Source organism: Schistocerca gregaria, chromosome 6, assembly GCF_023897955.1.
Source record: "Schistocerca gregaria isolate iqSchGreg1 chromosome 6, iqSchGreg1.2, whole genome shotgun sequence".
In the NCBI taxonomy this organism is placed as follows: domain Eukaryota; kingdom Metazoa; phylum Arthropoda; class Insecta; order Orthoptera; family Acrididae; genus Schistocerca; species Schistocerca gregaria.
Window position 1 is genome coordinate 198,691,519 of NC_064925.1, and position 12,208 is coordinate 198,703,726.

Consider the following 12,208-nt stretch of genomic DNA (forward strand, 5'->3'; position numbering starts at 1 on the left):
AAGTATGTAAGCCTTATGGTCGTTACATAATCGTGCAACTAACAAGCAAGAATGTACACACACAATAACACTGTGTCGTCTGTTCGCTGCAACAATGCATTCGTAATTTCTGTTTAGATAAGTTCTCTTGGTTCTTGATTGGATATTTAACTTCAAATATTGTTGCATGTTAACAGATTATAAGTCTGACAAAGCATACTAGTAATGGGAAGTGAAATGTTTTATGGCAAAGACAAAGTTAAAATCAGATTATCTTTCAATAAACGGTTTTACATGTGAAATGTGGTGTAAACCTTTTACCCTTTATAGTACTCAGAGTTTGAACTAGAATGCAATTATCATGCGGTATACGTCGGTAAAGAATACTGGAATTTTTCTCAAGGTTAGCATCTATGTTATTTTTCTCTGAGCCAGCCGGCGCACGAGGCTGCCTGCGGTGCGAGTCATTGTCTGTCTCTTTGTTGGCGCGCGCCGTTATTGGGATTAGGAGACCTAACTTCTACAAATTCACCTTGACGAGAAGGCCCTGCTCTGTTTGAATCCCGCCAGTTCTGATGCAATTCAGGTCGGTCGTTACGATCATATCGTGAGTCGTCATGTCGGTAGATACCATAGTTTCTTTCTTGTCGGTCACGTGGTGGAGAATTTCTCCCTGAATCGTAACTGCGCGCTGGACCGTTGCGTCTTAAGTTATTCCGTCTCCCTTGATAATAATTATTTTGGTTTCCATATTGTCTGTTTCTCTGATTGTCTCTGTGATAGTCATTACCGCGGAGAGGTGATCTTTCCTTGAAATAATTACTACTCTGCCAACGGTTGTCATACGGGTGGTGTCTGTTTTGGTCACGATTTACGTTGTACGAATAGCCTTGTCGTGTATTATTTCTGTCATCGCGGAATTGTGACAGGTGTGACCTGTAATTGTTGTGCTCTTGTTTTCGCGTTCCGCGATTGTCAGTGTCAATTTCTAGTTCTTGTAACAGTCCCTGAAAAGCTTCAATGTCGTCTTTGCTTCGTCCTGCTAAAATAATCTGTCGTAAATGTTCAGGTAATTTGATTAAGCAAATGCGGATGAGTTCTGAGGGGATGTATGGGTTTGAAAGATACTGATTCTTATGTAACATGTCTTCAAAATATTTGACAAGTCTGGAAAATTCAGATTGTTCGAAATGTTTCATCATTATGATGCTATGTTTTACTCGGTCTTGTGTAGCTTGAGACCAATATGCTGAGAGGAAGGCATGATAAGATTCGCCTTCACTATGACAATCGTGAATGACCGATCGCATTCTTACAGCTGGTTCATTCTCCAAGTAGCCACAGAGAAATTCTAATCTGTGCTCTAATGACCAATTGGGAGGAAAACAATGAGAGAATTGATGGAGCCACGCTTGTGGATGAATGTCGTTGCCAGAATTCTTAAATGTTTTGAATTTACGTGCAGTAATGAACAGCTTATAGTCAAAATCATCGTGTCGGCGGGTAGCATATCGTTCATTGTTACGCCGTGTCGGCAGTTCCATCTCAAAATTCGGTGCACCTTGCCAATTTCTTTCACAATTTCCGAAATGCCCTGTGTTATTATTTTGTGGCTTTTCCGTTTTTCTAAGTCCCTCTTCCCGTGTTGGAGCGCGACTGTCCTCTGAAATACGTAATTCTAGTATTACCTGTGTCAGCTGATCTTGCACTTCCCGGATTTCTCTTTGGTGTTGTGTATTAATTTGTTTCTGGTTTTGTTTGAAGTTCCTAATTTGTTCGCACTCTTCTGTATCATTCAGATCATCATCTACCTTTGTAGATAAGTTAGTGAACTGATCTGAAAGTTCGGCTACTTTCTCCGATAGTGAAAACATTTCCTCAGTGTGTTTTTCTGAACCAAGTTTCAGAGTGTCCATTTGTGTTTAAATCGAATCTACTGTGACCTTTAAGTTTTCCTGAGTTCTTGCAAGTTGCGTAACCTAATTGGTGGATGCAACTGAGTCTATTTTAGCTTGCAAGGTGTCGTGATTTTCACGAACAATAGTTTGCCGCGAAAAAATAGGTTGAAAATGCTCACAAATTTGTGTTTTTACGTCTTTACAGATTTTTTGGCATTTCGATTCAATGTTATGTAACTCACTAGTTAAATCGTCACGTGTTAGTTCAAGTGTGCTGTCTAACTTCTGAAGATTTTGTTCCATTGTGTCTAACTGTTGCTGTGTTTGTCCCTGGTGTTGTTCCATTGTGTCCAACTTTTGAAGATTTTTTCCATTGTGTCTAACTTTTGAAGATTTTGTTCCATTGTGTCTAACTTTTGAAGATTTTGTTCCATTGTGTCTAACGTTTGAAGATTTTGCTCCATTTGTTTCTGATTTTGTTGAAGCGTTGTGTCTAACTTTTGTAGCCTTTGTCCCATTTGTTGCATTAACTGTAATAACAGTGCACTGGTGTCTGAAACATGTTCCTCAGTGCTTTTCGGCAGTGCATTTGAACCGGTAATATTCGCATTTTGAAAAGCAGAAAATGTGTCTTGATTTATTTGAGAAAACGGTGAGGACGCAAAATCTGAATCTACAGTATTTGCAAGATTGTGTCCTGTCATTTCGGAATCCTGAGGCGAGCTGTTGCCGACCGATCGATCGATAATGCTTCCCTGTTCACTATTGTTTCACTGCCTACACCATTATTTGCAGCCCACTCCATTTCCCTATGCGCTATTACCAAATTTGAACGTTAGTGAATTCATTACATGGTGACGCCAACACACTGCTTTCGTCTTCACTGTCATTTCTCAGTTTACTTCGGAGCCTAGTGTTACGTTTTTCACACGCCATTATTGTCACAATTTTTCACACGACAACACAGAAAAACACAATTTGAAGAACAAAAATAAGAGAACACATTAACATAGCACTGAAAATAATATCTAGTTAATTGCAAGTGCAGCAGCGAAATACTTCGTGCAAAACTACATGCATGCCACAACTATTTTACTGTACAACAATGAAAGACTGCAACTACAAAGGAAATTCTCTCTGTGATTACGCGCTAGCAATAAACAAAAGCTACACTAATTACACAAACTACAAGGAAAAAATCAGAAGATTCCAGTGAGGTATCCTTGCAGGGTCGCCATATGAAACGTCCCCTTAGAAAAATTATACACGACTGTGCTTAAACTGACACACAATATTTTTAGCGCAACGCAATCTGACTTTCAAAAATCCCTACGAAAGAATGGCCCTGACTAACATTAACCTATACGTTTCACAAATCACTTACCTCACAAAAATCTTCGTTACTCAAGCTACTGCAATACAGCGAGCGCCACTACTGCCAGCTAAATAAAAGATTCAAAGTACTCACTAGTCATAATATATATATATAGCAGTTCATGACACCAATTCTTACAAATTTCAAAACTCTGCCATCTCTCTCCCCACGTCCACCACAGCTGGCGGCTCACCTCCAACTGCGCAACGCTATGCGCTTTTAGCATCCAGCTGCTGCTGCCCGACACTACAATGGCAGACAACAATGCAAACTAGCCACAGACTGCGCACAGCACAGCCAGTGATTTTTCATACAGAGCGATACGTGGCGTTACCAATAAGAAAATGTAAACAGCCTACTTACAGTAGTGATGTGGAACCTGTCGTTTAACATTCACAACGTAAATTAATTTGTAAATATGCTTAAATGCTAATAATTTATAAGTGATTTTTAATTTACATATATGAGTTATTGACTCCTAGCCACCACATTTTACGCTTTACTATAATAGAAATTCTTCCACGGAAGAGAGAACTGTCCGGGAAAAACTTTTTTTTTGTTTCTTTTTTCCAAATTTTACGTTGGTGTCTGTCAGGAGTTTCATGTCACAGGGAAAGTGATACAAAACTTGTGTTGTAGCATTGTGCAGCCCCCTTTTGCTTCGACAGCGTGTAATGAATGTCATTTTACCTTATGGTATTGTAATTATGTACATGATTGTTCCTTTTGAACATTACTGGATTATTTACAATAAATGTCACAAGGGAATAAATATATTGTGAAGCAGCAGACACAGTACACTACTCCCTAATGTTTAAAAGAGGTCTACAAAATGATAGTGGCTGAGCACCACATATTGTTCTTAGAGCATGTTTTTGAGCAACCAAGACTTTCTTTCTTAAAGATGAGTTACTCCAGAATATTATTCCATATGACATTATCGAATGAAAATATGAAAAAATGTCAACTTACTGATTTCTCTCTCCTCAAGCATTGCAATGATTCGGTATATGAAAATGTAGCTGAACTAAGTTGTTTTAGGAGTTGCGAAATGTTTTTCTTTCAGTTTAAATTATTACCAATATGGATACGTAAGATACGGTCAGATGCGAAGTTTCGTAAAAAAAACCATAGTTATAAATGACATCAAAGTTGAATAAGAGTCTTTTTAAAGATAGTATCTTGATTTTTCACGTTGTTGGACATTACAGTAATATTTTTTGTTGGCTGTTTTTGTTGATATCGAATAGGATTTTCTCAGTCGTTTGAATTTGTATATTTGATTTTTTAATTTAGTTGTCAGCATAACATTACTATAACATAATAAATTTTTTTCTACATATATTTCATTACGAATTGGTTACCCAGGATGTAATTATATACATTCAGTTGCAAATTCTTGGATAAAAATGGCTGCATCAGTGTCTATATTAGACTTCATACAACATTGAAGTATGCATACCGTTCAAGTATCAAACAATCCACCTGCAATGTACAAAGTGAATAATTATTAGTCGTTTGAGATACAAGTTCTTTGTACTTCGTGTCAAAATTAGTACTTTGAAGTACTATCAGCCACATTAATGACTGCAGTTTTAGGAATTTGTCAACTCTTGGATAAATGTCTGTGAGGGGAAGGGAAATTAAAGACTGATCTTGCTTCTTTGAACTGAGGTGATTCTGCACACCATAAATACTGTGAATCTGACATTATTAATGGTATCTTGTGTCAGAAAAGCTTTCGTTGAGTATACAAGAACATTAATGAACTGTAGTACTGGTTACCTGAGCATACAAGAACGTCAATGGACTACACTAGCCGATATCTAGAGGGAGTGGACGGTGGAATATTGCCTTCGCTAGGAGATTGTACTGTAACACTGACGAACCTGCTACGATTGAGTCACCACCACCACTTTCCTGCTGACGACGTAGAACGACATCATTCTCTGCACACAGATGATCAACACTATAATTTATCATCACCGTAAAGCTCTCTCTCCTCACAGACACTAAAAGCATCTCAGATTATCTCTAATGTAATTCTGTTTTCATTGACTTAATCAAATAAATGCATTCCAATAAATGTTGTTCTACAAAAACTAAATTCAAGTACCTATTTTACAATCGTTAGCAATATAATTTCCCTGCACTTGCTGTTTAATGAATTTTTTCTTTTTATTGCCTTTTCGTTGCCAAAACGTGTCTTTTCACGTTGGGCGTGTATTGGGGCTGCTTACGGATACGGCTGCTAAGGAGCGGAAGAAATCCATTGTGATTCTGTGTGCTTACCGAGAGACGTCGTTCCAGATGGGGAAAGGATGCTTCCGGGTGCCATGAAGAGCACAGAGTCGAGCCAACTGCAGGTTATGGCTCAGGTTGCTGCTAAAGATGTGTGTCGCTTTGTATCGTAAGAGGTACTCTGTTGTTTCGGGGGCCTAGGTGGAACGGAAATGACTACCAGTCTTTCTTGCGAGAGGAAGACGGAGCTGACCAATCATACCATTGTCGACAGAACTAACTGCGGTCCTTTGGTACAGAGCCTAGTGGTTCTGCCACCTTGTAGTCTGCAGATTCCTCGAATTGCTTCATTGGGTGGTAGGTTTCCGGGTTAAGCTTAATAGAGCCGGGATCCGCTTCATATGGAAAGCAGCTATACGGGTAGCGGGGGATGTGTGGTGGTCACTGGACGGGTTTTTAGGTTTAGAGGGTTTCGCACAGTAAGTGCGTCAGTGTAAAGGTGAACAGGACAAACAGAGGAAGGTAGATCTAGAAACAGTCGCTGTTGTAGTAATAAACTGTCGTAGCTGTGTTGGAAAGGAACCAGAGGTCCATGGCTAACAGTAAGCAATGACGATGAAATCGTTGTAGGTATGGAAAGCCGGAAATATGTTCAGCCGAAATGTTTACAACCCGTATTCAGAAAAGATATATTAAATACAGTTGCTGGTGGAGTGTTTATTGGTGTCACAGGTAGTTTGTCTTGCAGTGAAATTGAAGTATATAGTTCCTGTGAATTAGTATGGGTAGATGCTATACTCGAAAACCGGAATAAATGATTCATTCGTCCCTTTTACCGATCACCCGACTCAGATGATATACGAGGTGATAAATTCAAGGAAAATTTGAGTCTCCTTTCATACAGACGCCCCATTGATACAATTATAATTGGTGCTGACTACAATCTATCCTTGATATCTCGGAGAAAACACGTGTTGAAAGTCGGAGGTATACATAAAACGTCTTCCGAAATTGTTCTGAATGCATTCCCAGAGAAATATTTTGGACATCTTGTTCAGGAGCCCACTCGAAGTGTAAATGTTTGTGAAAAAAAACTTGGTCTTTTTGCAACAAATAATCCTGACCGAATAGGGAGCATCATGACAGATGGAGGGATTAATGATGAGAAGGTTGTTGTAGCGAGACTGTTTACTGAAACGTTAGAACCCACCACAAATAAACGCAAAACGATACAGTAAAAAATCGACTTGCCGCCTCCCTAAGGGACAATCTCTGTATGTGTCCACTATGCATGATCCAAATTCAAAGAAACAGTATCGACGGCAATTGAGAGATAAACAGCAAAACTAATAAGAGATCGTGGTGGTTCCCCATTGTCAGAATACTGTTGCAGAAGCAGCGAAAAACGCACGCCAAATTTAGAAGATTACAAAATTTCGAAGATAGGCGAACTCTTACACTACTTAAAAACTTAGTGTGAGTTTCAGTGCGAGATACTTTCAATAGTTTCCTCAACGATACTCGGTCTCAAATTCTGGGAGAAAATCCAAAGAGATTCTGATGGTAAGTAAAGTACACGTTCCACAAGCAATACCCACACTACCTGACAACAATGGTGATGTTACTAAAACCAGTAAAGCAGTCTTACCGAATATAGTTTCCCGAAAGTTCTGCACCAAAGAAGTTGAAGTAAATATTCGTGAATTCGAACCAACAATAACTGCCAGCGTGAGTAACATAGAAGTTCATATTCTCGGTATTTGCGAAGCACCTTAAATCATTTAATAACGACAAGGCCTCCGATCCAAATTGTATACCAATACGGTTCCATTTAGAGTATGCTTAAACAATAGCTCCATCATTACCAATCATAGACAGCCACTCGCTCTCGAAAGTTGCACAGGTCACACCAATACTGAAGAAGGGAAACAGGAGTGTTCCGTTGAATTACAGGTCCACATCGTTAACATCGACTTTCAGAAGGATTTTGGAAAATGTACTGTGTTTGAACGTAGAGTTATCTACAGAAAACGATTTATTGCCACACAGCCAAAACGAATTCAGAAAATATCGTTCTTGTGAAACCAAGTGGCTCTTTGTTCTCAAGAAGTAATGAGTGCTATTGGTAGGGAGTAATAAATTGATTCCATATTTTTCCCCTCGCATGTGGCCGAGCGGTTCTAGGCACTTCAGTCTGAAATCGCGTGACCGCTACGGTCGCAGCTCCGAATCATGCCTTGGGCATGCATGTGTGTGATGTCCTTAGGTTAGTTAGGTTTAAGTAGTTCTAAGTTCTAGGGGACTGATGACCTCAGATAACCCGCAGTGCTCAGAGCTGTTTGAACCATTCCATATTTTTAGATTTCCAGAAGGCTTCTGGCACCGTACCTCATAAGTTTCTTCAGATGAAATTGCTTGCCTATGAACTATAAACAGTCTCATTTGCGCCACTGAATTAGTGATTTCCTGGCATAAAGGTCACTGTTTGTAGTAACTGACGGAAAGTCATCAAGTAAAACAGAAGTACTGTCTGATGTTCCTCAGGGAAGGTTATAGTCTTAAGTCTTAAGTCATATAATCTTCACTAACGATTTAGTATACAATCTGAGTAGCATTCTTAGATTGCTTGCTGATAATGCTGTCATTTTTCGTATTATAATGTCATTAAATGATCAAAACTAATTTAGGCAAGATATCTGTACAGTGCGAAAAGTGGGAACTGATCCTAGACAATGAAAAGTGTGAGTACCAAAAAGAATTTGCTAAATTTTGGTTACATGAGAAATCACATAAATTTAAAAGCTCTAAATTAAACTAAATATTTAGAATTACAATTACGAATAATTTAAGTTCGAACGATCACATCGATAATGTTGTGAATAGAGGAAACCTAAGACTACAGTTTATTGGCGGAACACTGAGAAAATGCTACAGGTCTATTAAAGAGACTGCGTACACTACGCTCGTCCGCCTTCTTCTGGAGTGCTGCTGGAAGTGATGTTTCCGCATCGGGAAGCATCTACATCTACATCATACTCCGCAAGCCACCTAATGGTGTGTGGCAGAGGGTACTTTCGGTACCACTATCTCATGCCTCAAACCCTGTTTCACTCGCTAATAGCGCGCGGAAAGAATGATTGTCGGTAAGCCTCTGTATGGGCTCTAATTTCTCCAGTTTCCTCCTCGTGGTCAATACGCGAGGTGTATGTGGGGTGAAGTAATATGTTTTCTGACTCATCTTGAAAAGTAGGACATCGAAAAATTTTCAAGGGCAGCTCGTTTTGCGCTGTAGTGAACTAGGGGAGAATGCGCCACGGATATAATGCGTGATTGAGGTGGCAATCATTAAAACAAAAGCGTTCTTCCTTGCGGCAGGACCTTTTCATCAAAACTGTCACCAACTTTCTACTCAGAGTATGAAAATCTTTTTTTGGCACCCGCGTGCACAGAGAAGAATGATCACAGGCCAGATCTCAAACAGAAAGTTAGATATTCGTTTTCCCCGTGCGCTGTTCGAGAGTGTAACGGTAGAGAAATATCTTGAATGTGGTTTGATGAACCCTCTATCACGCCCTTAATTGTTAATTACAGAGTAATTATGTAGCTGGAAATTTAGATCCTGTGACATATATGTGTTCAATAATGTTGCCTGGTAATTTAATGTGCTTCTATGTTGCATTCCGTAAAATGCGTGCAATATTCCCGAAGTCTTGAGTAAGCTCACTTATCTTCACAATTACCTGTGTTCGGCCAATTTTACGAAGTCGTTGGCAGGAATTTTCGTTGTTTACATTACTTTTAGTTTATCTTTAGTAATTAAAAATGTGACTTTTAGGGTAAATTTCGTACCGAAACGAGTTTTTCCAACTCTCAAATGGTTAAATGTTACTTCATTACAGATCTGAGTTACACATGTATGCGCTCTCACTGCCAAAACCTTAAAAATTATCACAGTTTTCTAATGACGGAATCTTGTTAGGAATATTGTTCGCCGCGGAATTTAAAAAACAAAAGAATAAAAGCCATTTCTTCATACAAGGCTCTCGAGTATCAAAGCTTGAAGTTTAATCCCGTTGGAGGCAGTTCCATTACAAATTAAAGGGGCTAGAGTGTGCAATGGTGTAGGGAAAGGTGTAAAGTTTTCAAACGGCAGGCTTCGGCATACAAAACAACCACTTGCACACAGCACCGAAGCTAGGGAGCTCGCGGCTTAACGGGATCTTAGCCCTGCTTTGCGCTCAAACGATCTAACCAAGCGAATTCTGTGCTAATCAGGGTCTAGTAGTTTCGAAGTCTGAATGACCGCTACAATTCTAGGCTGGACTTGGGAAGAACAACTTTATCTTGTACAAGAGCGAGGAGACATTGATAGTATCTTAACGCTTAAGCACTTCGAAAAGAAGTAGCCAAGGAAGAAATATATTTGCTTGTTATGTTTGTTATCGTAACACATTATACATTGTTGCTTGCTCAATGCCTGCACAAGGACCGTGTTAATAATGATATTAATTCATTTAGGCTGCTTAAACAAGTTAACAGAACAGAAATCTGCTTCAGTTGCAGTTATTTCTCATTTACTGCACGAGCGGTTTCGAAGCTTAAAGCATCATCTTCAGGTACCAACAAATTTTTGTTTTTATTTTGGGTCATCATTCTTCTGTCCGCTTTGATACATCCCGCCACGGATTCCCCTCCTGTGCCAACATTTTCTTGTCAGAGCAGCAATACCATTCTCGTCAGTAGCTATGACGCGTGATCTGTTAAGCTGACTCTTCATAATTTTCGCACTTGTTGCGTCTTGCTATTGGGAAAGATAAATGTTTGGTGGTCGGACCGGTCAATCACAAATGATTAGCCCAACCGCCAAACATCTATGTTCCCGCAATTATTCTGTAGCACCTGAAGACGAAGCTTTTCGCTTCTACACCGATCGTGCATCAAATAAGAAACTTTTATGGTAACTAATACCTAGTTTTTAATGTGTTAATATGTTCAAAAGTTGCTAGTACTTTTCAGATAAAATATTTTGTTTGAACAAGGTTTACAGTCTAATGGATTTTGTTGCTGAAATGGTACATGAAGGCCTCTCAGGACAGAGAATAAACAGACATTCGAAGAGGAATGAGGCAGTTTGTTGCTGGAGTGACATATGTCATTTACTAATCTATATCTACATCCATACTCCGCAAGCCACCTGACGATGTGTGGCGGATGGTACTTTGAGTACCTCTATCGGTTCTCCCTTATATTCCAGTGTCGTATTGTTCGTGGAAAGAAAGATCGTCGGTATGCCTCTGTGTGGGCTCTAATCTCTCTGATTTTATCCTCATGGTCTCTTCGCGAGATATAAGTAGGAGGGAGCAATGTACTGCTTCACTCCTCGGTGAAAGTATGTTCTCGAAACTTCAACAAAAGCCCGTACCGAGCTACTGAGCGTCTCTCCTGCAGGGTCTTCCACTGGAGTTTATCTATCATCTCGGTAACGCTTTCGTGATTACTAAATGATCCTGTAACGAAGCACGCTGCCCTCCGTTGAATCTTCTCTAGCTCTTCTATCAACCCTATCTGTTACAGATCCCACAATGGTGAGGAGTATTCAAGAAGTGGGCGAACAAGCGTATTGTAACCTACTTCCTTTGTTTTCGGATTGCATTTCCTTAGGATTCTTCCAATGAATCTCAGTCTGGCATCTGATTTACCGACGATCAACTTTATGTGATCATTCCATTTTATATCATAATTGGATTTATAATCATTACTATGTGAATATGTCTGTCAGTTAATTAAATAATAATTGTAACGAACAACATCAGTGATTACCAAAGGTTGTCGTCTACCTCTACATTGGTTACTTCTCCTTACTGGTCGAGGTTTTACACGTAATTTTCTCTGTAGCTTAAATGAGTGACTTGTGAGCGAAGCCGGACAGGCGAAGCCAGTGACCCATTGTTAGGAACGACACCCAGGGAGTTGCGGGCCACCTTTCTAGGGTACACTGCAGGCGGCGCGGTACGGGGAGAAAAACTCTTTACTGTCAAGGCTGGTGACTTCCAGCCGTCTTCCTGCCCGAATTTCATAATGCTTTGCGGTATCCGCGATGTGGGTCCAGGGCTGCTCAAAAATAGTTAACATGGCGAGACGAACACCTGCAGTCGCAGTTTCTACAACCAGGTGCACCCGAGACAGACTAACTTGAAAGGAACTTGTTTTTGCGCCAAAATTTCCTATTCCGGAAATGTGCGACAGGCAGTCAGGGATAAACTTCTTAGCATGCCGTGAGAAGCGGCTGGCCCACAGTGTCGAATCTCTGTAGCCACCTATATGCGAGGTGGATGACTCTGGCTTAAAAAGTTGTAAGAGTCTTTCTTATTGGCTAACCTAAACTAATAGCAGAATGGGGGAAGTCGACGTGACACTTTTCGAGAAGTGTATACGTGGAGGTGTCTACATTGGCCGAAACATTGATCTCACTGAAGGGTAGGAGAGGAACTCAGAATTCTTTGAAGAGCAACAAGCGCAGGTGTTAATAATGCATAACCTTTACACAGAGTGGAGACTGTTGACTAGCTAAGAAAATATGTGTGACTGGCCAAGAGTTTTGCAGAATCATTTCCATTGGCGCATGAGAATAGCACCATCTCGTCTAGTGAATAACGAACTCTGTTTCGGTAAAATGAACACTTCGGTTCAAGGCACGGTACAGGAGACTTCAGGG